This window comes from Falco rusticolus, chromosome Z (assembly GCF_015220075.1).
Source record: "Falco rusticolus isolate bFalRus1 chromosome Z, bFalRus1.pri, whole genome shotgun sequence".
Lineage (NCBI taxonomy): Eukaryota > Metazoa > Chordata > Aves > Falconiformes > Falconidae > Falco > Falco rusticolus.
Window position 1 is genome coordinate 41711439 of NC_051210.1, and position 11845 is coordinate 41723283.

The 11845-nt window shown below is 41.5% G+C and overlaps 1 long non-coding RNA gene across 1 annotated transcript in view; it reads left to right on the forward strand.

Moving 5' to 3' along the window:
- Positions 1 to 338, forward strand: part of LOC119141867 — a 15486-nt gene extending 15148 nt beyond the window's left edge. Inside the window, exon 3 of the long non-coding RNA XR_005102066.1 lies at positions 147 to 338. This is a non-coding gene — a long non-coding RNA (uncharacterized LOC119141867). The remainder of the gene's footprint in view (positions 1 to 146) is intronic.
- Positions 339 to 11845: the final 11507 nt, after the last annotated feature.

Genomic DNA, 11845 nt, shown 5'->3' on the forward strand with positions numbered 1-11845 from the left:
TGAAGATGACCAGGGGCCAGGAGCACCTCCCCTAAAAGGACAGATTGAGACAGTTGGGGTCATTTAGAAGGCTCAGGGGAGACCTTATAGCAGCTTTCCAGTACCTAAAGGAAGCCTACAGGAAAGATGTGAAGGGACACTGTCAGGGAGTGTAGTGACAGGACGAGGGGGAATGGGTTTAAACTGAAAGAGGGTAGATTTAGATTAGATATTATGAAGAAATTCTTTACTGTGAGGGTGGGGAGACACACTGGAAGAGGTTACCCAGAGAAGGTGCGGATGCCCCATCCCTGAAGTGTTCAAGGCCAGGCTGGATGGGGCTTTGAGCAACCTGGTCTTGTGGACCTGGTTGTGGACCTATGGCAGGGGCATTGGAACTAGATGGTCTTTAAGGTCCCTTCCAACCCAAACCATTCTACTATGATCCTATACTGGAAGTGTGACCCTAACACAGAAGTATTCCCAAGTCAAGTTTAACCTACACAGCCCAACACGGCAACTAGTATACAGGTCCATCAGGGACCCTGAACATATTTTTGAATTTCTAGTATGTGCACAGGTTTTAGCTGCCACATTTTGTCACATTTTCCTTCAGTCAGAAAACCCAGTCTTAGTATCGCATAAAATAAAAATACATCCTCTTCCAAAGGTTTGGTTTCCATTTATCAAACTCCAAAATTCTTAATGATCGGCACCAAGGCAACAAAAGTTCAGTCCAAGTTCATTTCAAGAACTGCTTCAGCCTACTGCCTGCTTCTTGGTCATCCATAGATGATTCTTCTTAGAGCATCACAGACTTGAAGCCTTCTCCCTTTCTCCCAGTGCATGACCGATACATTCACCTTCCAAGTCTGATATTTCTGGCAGATTTTGAAAGAAGGGTTGGCTTTTGTCTACCCTGAGAGCCAACACTCTTCCTGTTCACCTGTACTCTCCAGCAAGGAAAGTGTTCAGCCTTCCATTTAGGAGTGAAACATGTATGTCCACAACTCTGAGAACTGGACTTCTTCAAACATATCTTTTTGAAAATGATTGCATGCGCAGCACTGACCTTAGCAAGAATTAAGGCTTCCTGTTGTGGTTGAATCCCAGCCGGCAACCAAGCCCCACGCAGCCGCTCGCTCACTCCCCCTAGCCCAGAGGGGTGGGGAGAAGAATTGGAAAGGAATGTAAAACTCAGGGGTTGAGATAAGAACAATTTAATAATTAAAACAGAATTTAAAAGGTAAGAACAGCAACAATAACAATAATAATATTAATAACAATAATAATATTAATAATAATATTAATAACAACAACAGTTATAATGAAAAGGTGGGGAAAAGGATAAAATCCAAAGGAAACGGGAGAAAGGAGGAGATGTGATACACAGCACAACTGCTCACTGCCGGCTGACAGATGCCCGGCCAGTCCCCGAGCAATGATCCCCCTGCCAGCTAACCCTCCAAGTTATATACCAAGCATGACATCCCATGGTATGGAATACCTCTTTGGCTGGTTCAGGTCAGCTGTCCTGGCTGTGTCCCTTCCCAGTTTCCTGTGCCCCCCCAGCCCTCTGGCTGGCAGGGCCCAAGAAACCGAAAAATCCCTGACTTAGCATAAACATCACCCAGCAACCACTAAAACCATCTGTGTGTTATCAACATTGTTCTCACATCAGAGCCAAAACACAGCACTGTACTAGCTCCTAAGAATGAAGTTAACTCCATCCCAGAAAAAATCAGGACACTTCCTATTTTGGAAATCGATTTTTCCCTTCTTTTATCATTAAAATCACTGCATAGAGGTGCCATGCTGCAGGCTACTTTAATTACAAGTTTGTGGCAATGTGATTGTGAAATGCATAGTATATATATATATATATGTATGCACATTCAAATGTGCCCGGGACTATCAACCTGGAAAATGTGCAGCACAACACCAGTGGACCTCAGCTATAATGTTTTACCATACAGATTCAGGAAGTAAACTTCCTGATTTACTAAACAAAAGTTCATCCTTTTTTGGCATGTGTATGCAATTTTGTGCATAGCAGTTGTGGTTACAGCAGCATAGGCTTGACTCCTGCAATAATAAAGTCTGGCCAAGGTCTTTTCCACCAGTCATAGAAGTACCAATGAGGTCTTTACAAGGTCCATTTATTTCTACCCTGATCAAATTATTTTCTTGGGGTCCTGTGTATCAAGATGTTTTCATTGCTTTGATTAACCAGCATATACATTCTTTTTGTTCCTCTGCTGCACAAGAACCACAGAATCACACAGACATGTGACTATGTTGTGGAGCTGCAAAAATGGCAGAAGAATGCTGTTACTGGAAAACATACAAAATTGGACTTATTTGTAGTTATGCTACACACTTACCTAGAATCTGGTTGTAGAATGTTTATGTAATTTTTGAAGTTTATGTAATGTTTGAAGGGTTTAGGTCTCACCAAAGAAAAATATGTTGGAAACTTCTGAAAGGGCAGCCTGAGGATAATGGTCTATTTCTTTCATTTCTAAATGAAAAATTCCCAAAACCTAAAATCTGAGGATATCATGTACACCCAGGCTAGGCTGTGCATACATCTCTACACAGACCAGAAGCAAAGGAACAACAGAAATCCAAAAAATAGCGTAGGATGAAAGCAAAGGAAGAGGGTTCTGATTCGGAGTGTATTCTGCAAAGGACAAGAATGAAACTGACTGGCCTCAGCTGTTTCAATGTATCTATTTCCATATGGTAAAAAAATGCTTTGCAGAAATCTCATGATTTCTTCAACTGACTCATCTCTGCATTTACCCAAAAAGCAATTTCCTAGTCAAATGGAAGAATCATTCTACCACTGCTTTTGCTGGTTAGGAACAGTAACAAACCTTGTCCCTCAGTTTCCCCCCAGTGGAAAAAAAAAAAAAAGGTGGATTTTATTTTTTAAGGACTTTATCTGCTCAGTGTGAGGAAATTACAGTTCTATAACTTTCGCACTAAAGCAGCAGAAGCCCCCATCCCCACTCTGCCTAGCTGAGGTTTAGAAGCTACTGTCAAAAATTTTAAAGAAAATCACAGAGGAGCCCTTCATTGGGAGCAGTCATTTAATGTACGGTCAGTTATAAAGACAAGATTTACTCTAGGTATTAGTTCTTGCTTCAGCTATAAGAAAAAGAGCTTTTATTTTCCAGTTTCCAGATCTCAACAGCTAGAAGAGGAGAATTAAGAGGCACTAGGCACAAATAGTTTATTCTTTTCTTATTCACACTGGGGTAATGCAGCTTTATTGACTGACAGGCTCTCCTCACTTACAACCTAACCCTCCTACTTGTTACAGAAGTGTATAGATTAGACCCTCAGCTGATGCAAATCACAGTGATCTGATGGCTTTATTGGAGCTGCATCAGTCCACACTCTAAGATTCAAACTATTCTATTTTCTAAATGGTAAAATTGCAAGCCAGTGAAATCCATATTTGTTTTGCCATTGATTGTGCTGGGGCACCCTCTTCCCATGCTCGAGAAATTGAGTTAGAACTAAACCCTACTCAATTCACAAATAGCTTTATAGCATGTGAGTTTATACTTAAAAATAACCTCCATATATTAGATGTTATGATTTTTATGGCAAATTAATGACACAATGAGGGAAATTAATGTCTGTTTCTGATATTATTCAGTGCTTTTTTTCCACTGGTAGCTAATTTCTTCTCAGTTGTGGTGTGTTGAATATATGCAGATTACTTTATAAATTAAGGCTGTGCCGAAATAGTTCTTCACTTGAAATATTAACTTTCTATGTTTTCTTCACAATGTTTAACTATCCTACCATTTTTCTTATTGATTCAAAAGCAGTAAAAATTAAACAGAGTATTGCTTTTATTGGTGTATGAGGTTCAGTTTCAAATGTGGTTATTAAGGAAATGCTTTGTTAAAGAGCTTGCATTATTTATCTGAGAGAATAATGAAATCATAATTAAAGTACCTTTGTGGTGCCAGACGAATTTCAAACTGAGAAATCCTCTTATTCCTCCCTGAGATACACAGGCATTTCAGGACCAGTGAGCTAGATGACCAGCATTATTGCATTGGTAAGTTACCCTCCAATTAATAAAACCGGGCACAGGTAAGTTTTCAGGAAAAATAACACTGTATTGCACAGAATACATCTGCAAAGTTTATTGTCTTTCACTAGCCCCTAGATTTTCAGCCATTCCGATAAGCATAAGTGAGATCACATGCTCACATGTTTACATGTTCCCATTAGGTGCAATTCCAGAAGATCCTAATATCCAAAGTCCACCTCCTTCAAGCCAGCCTGAAAGCAATGCAATACAACATTAAGACTACTATCTTAAAAGCTTCTGAAATCCAAGTGTGAGACCTTTGCCAGAGGAGAAGAAAGAAGATTATTTAGCTAGAGCGCTATACTCAGGGAACATTAGGGACACTTGAGCTTCATTTCTCATTTGATCAACATGTGTTTAGCGCCCCGCCTGACCTGAAGCTCAGCTTTGCTGGTGGTGATCATAGCTAAATCTTTTCTGGATAGATATAACAAGGATGCCATAGATTAAAAGAGATATTCTGATGCTGGCAAAGGGTGAAGACATCAGAATCACTTTTATTTAATTGCTTTTCAGATTAAATCTCCCCCTTTCCACTCCTTCCCTGTGAATTACATTGCTATAGGAAATAGACTTCAAGACTTTGCTCTGCAGGTCCAAGAAACAGCATATGACTGCAAAGTCTAAGAAGCTTTTACAGCTCAGTTTCATGAGCTGGGAAAGCCCGTGCTGTGATGTCTCAGAAGCTTGGTATGTTCCACCCTTACTGTAGAGATGATCACAGATTCTCATGGAGCAGCAACTATCTCATTGGAAATTACACTCTACATAACTGAAAAATGAATCAGTAGTAGTAGTCTCCTTTACAGTACTGGGTTTTCACCTGTAAATGTTCAGCAGTGGTAAGAACTGCAACTGCCCCAATCCACCCCACTCAGATACTGTACCCTTTACCTAGGTCAGTTTTTAAGTATTGTTTTCCCTTGGTTTATTGCAGTATATTAAAATCAGGAAAGGTATGTTACTTTATTCCAAGTGTTTTACGCAGAAGTCTCTGTGCTTGCTTTGTCTCATGAATGTGTAACAGGAATTTCCCCCTAAAAATAAAACATTTAGGACATTTTGGCCCTGATTCAGAAAAGCCCTCATTAAAAATACATAAATTTCAATAGCATAATAGCAACATATTGAAAGTACTTTGCAGAATTAAGACTGGAGTGAGATCTACATGCCAAATCTAGAAACTTGTCCATTCTAAAAGACAGAAAGACATTTATACACAGATGTTCAACACAAAACCAGTTTATTGTGAAGGAAAATGGCAACTGCTGGAACACCTTGTGTAAACACAGGCTATAAATTTCTAGCCCTTCCTGTCTTCTTTCATTTAATTCAGTTCTCATGATTCATAATGCAAGGTGTAACCAAATTTTCAACTCTTTTGACATATATGAAATTATACAGCTTGATGTATTCTACTCCAGGCATTCTAAGAAGACGGCTACACCTATCCATATTTCATATTAACCTCCTAAACAGAGAGTGTTTTGTCATACATGATTTCTAAAGCATTCTGTTAAGCTCTTGCTTTACAGATTACAGGCTATTCATATCCTCTTAGCTTTCTTAGGTCAAATTAAACTAATATTATGGAATGTAATGTGATATCTGCAAAAATACAAGTATAATTTATCTCCACCTTATGATGGCAGACTGTTGGGATTTCTGTGCAGGCAGAGGCTTGGTATTCCTTCACAGAAGTTCAACAGTACTAAAATTCCTCCAGTTTCAACAGTTTCTTCTGGTGTCCATTCACAGAAGTAACATGATGGTTAGGAATCTTTTCTTTCTTCTATGCATAAGAAACTGGTCTCTGTCATATTGTTTCCAAGACAGTGGCATTACAACAACCAAAATTAGAAATACCTGCAATTGTATTCCTTTTGAAGATCAAACAGTTGATCACACATCTTTCACTTTTGAACTCCTACAATTCAGGAAAGGGGGAGGGGGGCAGGGAGGGAACCCGCAGAAGATATACAAATCTGCTAGTATTTTGCTTCTTTTTAAAATTTTGCCTCCTTCTAAAACTGACATTATTGCCATCCACAGTTATATTAGCAGAGTTCAGCATCAGAGACCTTCACTGTCCCCCATTTCCCATTATATAATAATATAACATCTCTCCCATTTTAGCCAGCACAGGCTGGTGCCAGTTTCTTACAAAACAAGCAATTCTTCACACTTTATGTCCCACATGGTGAACATTTGGTCCTCTGTGCTATGAAAGTAACAGGCAGTACTTGGTCTGGATTACTTTGCTTCTAATCTTTCCAGAGGTCCAAAGTAAGCAAAATGGACCTCTCAGGGTTTTGGCTGTTTGTTTGTTTCAGCACTTAGTTAACTAAGTCCTATTAATAATGTGAATAAACTCAGGATTATACATGCTTCTGCAAGACTTCAATAAACACCAACATTCCCATTAACTTCCATGGCATACTATCATTTTGATTGAATGGAGGAATCAGAATTCCAAGCTTCATTAAGACTATTTTGGAGACATTCTTTAGTTTCATATAGGCACTCCATTTGTGAGCACAGTTTAGCAGTGAAGGTGTATAAGGGGAGCAATAACCAATGTGATACCTTAAAAAATAATCAGAACAGAAATAGTCCTACATGGCATTAATAAATTTAATGGATTTATATGAGGCAGACAAAAGCCATGTAAGTTCCTGAAGGAATCCAGCATCATCAAACTTTTATTGCAGCTGAGATATGATCCAGAGGTTAAATGGTCAATTACGTGTCTGCAACAGCCCACTTGGCACTTTTCCAGTCAGATACATCTACAGTCACCATTGCTGAAGCTGAGTGATATTCAAAATTGACACTGTGCTCACAGAATAGCTCAAGGAAACAAGAATAGACTACCTGACCAGGATTGCCCATGGCTTTTTCTACAGAGCCATGTGTCATTTATGTTACCGAAACATGAAGCTGAATTGTATCATTTGCTCGATATGAACATGATATAAACTATTAGTGAATTAGTGAATGGGGCCCCCTGGGAAACTGCCCTCAGGGACAAAGTTGCTGAACAGAGCTGGCAGCTCCTTAGGGACATTTTTCTTAGAGTGCAAGAGCTCTCATTCCCATCATGTAAAACATTGGGCGAGGGCAGGAGGCTAGCATGGGCCAGTGAGGACTTTCTGGTCAAACTAAAGTGTAAGAAGGAAATGCACAGGCAATGGAACCAGGAATATATATATCCTGGGAAGGATATGGGGACAGTGTCTGGATGTGTAGGGATGGGATCAGAAATGCACAACTCAAGCTGAATTTGGCAGGAGTTGTGAAGAATAGTAAAAAGGACTTCCACAAGTACACTGGCCAGAAAAGGAAGATTAAAGAAAATGTACCCTCCCTGACAAATGAGGCAGGAAGGATGATGACAGTTGACATGGAAAGGGCTGTGCATGGGGGGGGGTTCTCCCCTCTGGTAGCTGTTGGGGGGTTGGGGGCCCCCCACAAATGCTCTGCCCAGCCCTCAGGGAAGCCAGGCCAGGTGCAGAGGGGACTTTGCAGCTCCAACTGTTCCAGTAGGTTAATGCAGAGGAAAGCCCACTCACTGTAAACTTCAGTGTGATTCATACTCAGAAATATTTCCTCAGTTTTCAGGGGTAATCTCTATTCCCACATCCCTCAAGCCCCTGAATCTGAAGGCAGAGCCTGGGGCAATGAAGTCCTTCCCATCACAGGAGATCAGGTTCAAGGCTACCTGAGGAACATGAGCATTCATAAGTCCATTGGACCCAATAAGATGCATCCCAGGCTCCTGAGGGAACTGGATGATGTAGTTGCCAAGTCACTCTCCATCATATTTGAGAAGTCATGGAAGTAGGATGAAATCCCCAGTGACTTGAAAAAGGGAAACATCACACCTATTTTTAAAAAGGGTAAAAAAGAGGACCCTTGGGAACAACCAACTGATCAGTGTCACCTCTGTGCCTACTAAGACCATGAAATAGATCCTCCCGAAAGACATGTTGAAACATATGGAATACAGGAAGGTGATTAGAGACAGCTGACATGGCTTCCCCAAGAGAAAGTCATACCTGGCCAATCTCATGGCCTTCTGCAATAGAGTAACTGCATCAGTGAGTAAGGAAAGAGCTACAGATGTCATCTAGACTTCTATAAGTCCTTTGATACAGTCCCCCACAACACTCTTGCCATTAAACTGGAGAGATATGGGTTTGGTAGATGGACTGTTAGATGGCCAAGGAACTGGCTGGGTGGCTATGTCCAAAAAGTTACAGTCAGTAGCTCACTGTCCCTGTGGAAACCATAGTGTCCCACAAGGGCCCATACTGGGACCAATACCATTTAACATCTTTATCAATGACATAGACAGTGGGCTGGAGTGTTCCCTCACCAGTTTTGCAGATGACACCAAGCTGAGTGGTGCAGTTGGTTCACTAAAGGGAAAGGATGCCATCCAGAGGTACCTTGACAGGCTTGAAAAGAGGGCTTATGTGACCCTTTTGAAGTTCAACAAGGCCCATCGGTGCAGCCTGTCCAGATCCCTCTGCAGAGCCTTCCTGTCCTCCAGCAGGTCAACACACACCCCCAGCTTGGTGCCATCTTCAAACTTACTGAGGGTGCACTCAGTTCCCTCATCCAGATCCTTGATAAAAATATTAAGCCGGGCTGGCCCCAACACTGAGCCCTGGGGAACACCACCGTGACCAGCCGCCAGCTGGATGTAGCTACATTCACCCCCACTCTTTGCACCCAGCCATCCAGACAGTTTTCTACCCAGTCATAAGTACACCTCTCCAAGCCAGTTTCTCAGGAGGATGATATGGGAAAGACTGTCAAAGGCTTTACTAACATCCAGGTAGACAACATCCACAGCCTTGTCCTCACCAACTAGGCAGGTCACCTTGTCAGAGAAGGAGATCAGGTTCATCAAGCAGGACCTGCCCCTCATAAACCCATGCTGGCTGGGCCTGATCACCTGGTTGTCCTGTGTGTGCCACTTGATGGCACTCAGAATGATCTGCTCCATGACCTTCCCTAAGGTCAAACTGACAGGCCTGTAGTTCCCTGGATCCTCCTTCCTGCCTTTTTTGTAGATAGTGTCACATTTGTTAATCTTTAGTAAACTGGGACCTTCCTGGTTAGCCAGCGCAGCTAATAAATGATCAAAAGTGGCTCAATGAGCACTTCTTCTAGCTCCCTCAGTACCCCTGGGTGAATCTGATCTGGTCCTAGATACTTGTGTCTAAGTGGTGCAGCACTAAGTGGTGCAGCAGGTCACTGACCATTTCCACTTGGGTTATGGGGCGGGTACCCTGAGAACAACTGGTCTTACTATTAAAGACTGAGGCAAAGAAGGGATTAAGTACCTCAGTCTTTTCCTCATCCTTTGTCACTGTGTTTTCCCTCACACCCAATGAAGGATGGAGGTTCTCTTTAGCCTTTTGTTGCTAATGTATTTATAGAAATATTTTTAATTGTCTTTTACAGCAGTAGCCAGGTTAATTTCTAGTTAGGCTTGGGCCCTACTAATTTTATCCCTGCATAACCTCATGGAATCCTTGTAGTCCCCCTGAGTTGCCTTCCTCTTCTCCCAACTCTCCTTTTTTTCCTGAGTTCCAGCCAAAGCTCTCTGTTCAGCCAGGCTGGTTTTCTTCCCCTCTGGCTCTTCTTTTGGCACATAGGGACAGCTTGCTCCTGTGCCTTTAAGACATCCTTCTTGAAGACTGTCCAGCCTTCCTGGACCCCTTGGCCCTTCAGGACTGCCTCCCGAGGGACTGTCAGCCAGGCTCCTCAACAGGCCAGGGTTGACCCTCAGGAACTACCAAGGCAACAGTTCTACTGACCCCTCTGCTTACTTCTCTGAGAACCTAAAACTCTTACTATCCTGTGATTGCTATGCCCAAGATGTCCTCTGACCACCACATCACCCATCAGTCTGTCCCTGTTTGCCAACAGCAGGTCCAGTGGGGCATCACCCCCAGCTGGCTCCCTCACCAGCTGGGTCAGGAAGCTGTCCTTCCCACATTCCAGGAACCTCCTAGACTGTTTCCTCTCTGCTGTGTTGTATTGTCAGCAGACATCTGGATGGTTGAAGCCCTCCATGAGAACAAGAGCTAACAATTGTGAGACTACTCCCAGTTGCTTATAAAATATTTTGTATACCTCTTCATCATGGCTGGGTGGTCTATAACGAACTCCCACCATGATATCTGCCTTGTTGTCCTTCCCCCTGATTCTTATCCATAAACACCTAACCCTATTATCACCATCATTAAGCTCTAGGCAGTCAAAACACTCCCGAACATACAGAGCTATGCCACCACCTCTCCTTCCTTGCCTACCCCTTCTAAAGAGTTTGTAGCCATCCATTGCAACACGCCAGTTGTGCAAGCCATCCCACCATGTTTCCATGCTGGCAATTATGTCATAGTTTTCCTGCTGCACGATGGCTTCCAGCTCCTCCTGTTTGTTGCCATGCTGCCTGCATTGGTGTAGATGCAATTCAGTTGGGCTATTGATCCCACCACCTTTTTGGGAGGAGAAACCCTAATTCCTACATGACCATAAGGTAAAATGTGTGTCATCTTGATTTGGCCCTTCTTCATCAGCTATCAATATACAATGAAGAGAAACTTAATTTGAGGTGATTTAGGATTTATTTTTCTCAAGGTCACATTTCTATATTTTCCTCTTTTGAGGGAAAAGCTTCTGAGATAGTCAGTATTCTGTCAGCAACCAGTAAGATGTGAATCCACAAACTCAGTCAATTTCTCAATTTGGTTAGGAAAAACATGGTGCTGTGGTCTCTGAGCTTGCAAGTGTTTTCACTTTGGTGTTTTGTGTTTTTCTCTTCTGAGCCTCCATAAATAAGACTCTAGAAGCCCATTTGCTTCATTTGAGACATTTTAACACAATATTGAACAAAGCATTAGCTCCTCAAAGAGAACTACTACATAATATATTTATGGATTTAAAAACTGGTATATGCTCAGATTGTATGGATTTATGTGCTTGATGAAAGAAAGACCTAATGGATGTAAATTATAGTAAGCATGTGAGATTGATACCCTTGTTTATTGATGGCAATAATCTATTAATAATTGAAATACAGTTCCATCCCTATTATTTATACATACTCTACAACATTATTCATATTTATCCTGTATGGTTTATCAGTATCATCTGCACATTTCTACTGATTATGTTTTTACAATGATATATTTTTAGGGCTATACTGGATTTGCCTCCAACTTTGAAATCCATGGGCAACCATAAATTCAGAATTTTAATGCAGTGTTTTAGTTCTTCTTAAGAGAGAAGAGTGGGTGCAGGTATGGAAAACCTCCAATTCAAAAGAAGCAAAGAAATGTGAGGTGAGGAATCAAAAGATTAAAACATCACACCATAGAGCCCGTGGGGTTAAAAAAAAAAAAAAAAAAAAAAAAGGGATCTTTGAGACAAAATACCTGCTGTACTTTGCTCATCTTGCTCAGTTCAAACTGCATAAAACTAGTATAAAATTACAATATATTCCTTGCTGGGGTATCTGTCTTATGGATGTGCTTAAGCAGGGTTAATATTCAGGGACTCAGGGTTGGGAGTGAATGCATCCACAACCAAATTTCCATTCAGATGGAAAAATGATGCAAGGAAAGGTGTATTATCTCTCCTGTTTGATCTGTGACTTTGCAAGGCATCAGCAATTCTGTTTCTAAATTTCACCAGAACTGCTTTAAATTGAACAGCTAGGTCTATTAGAAC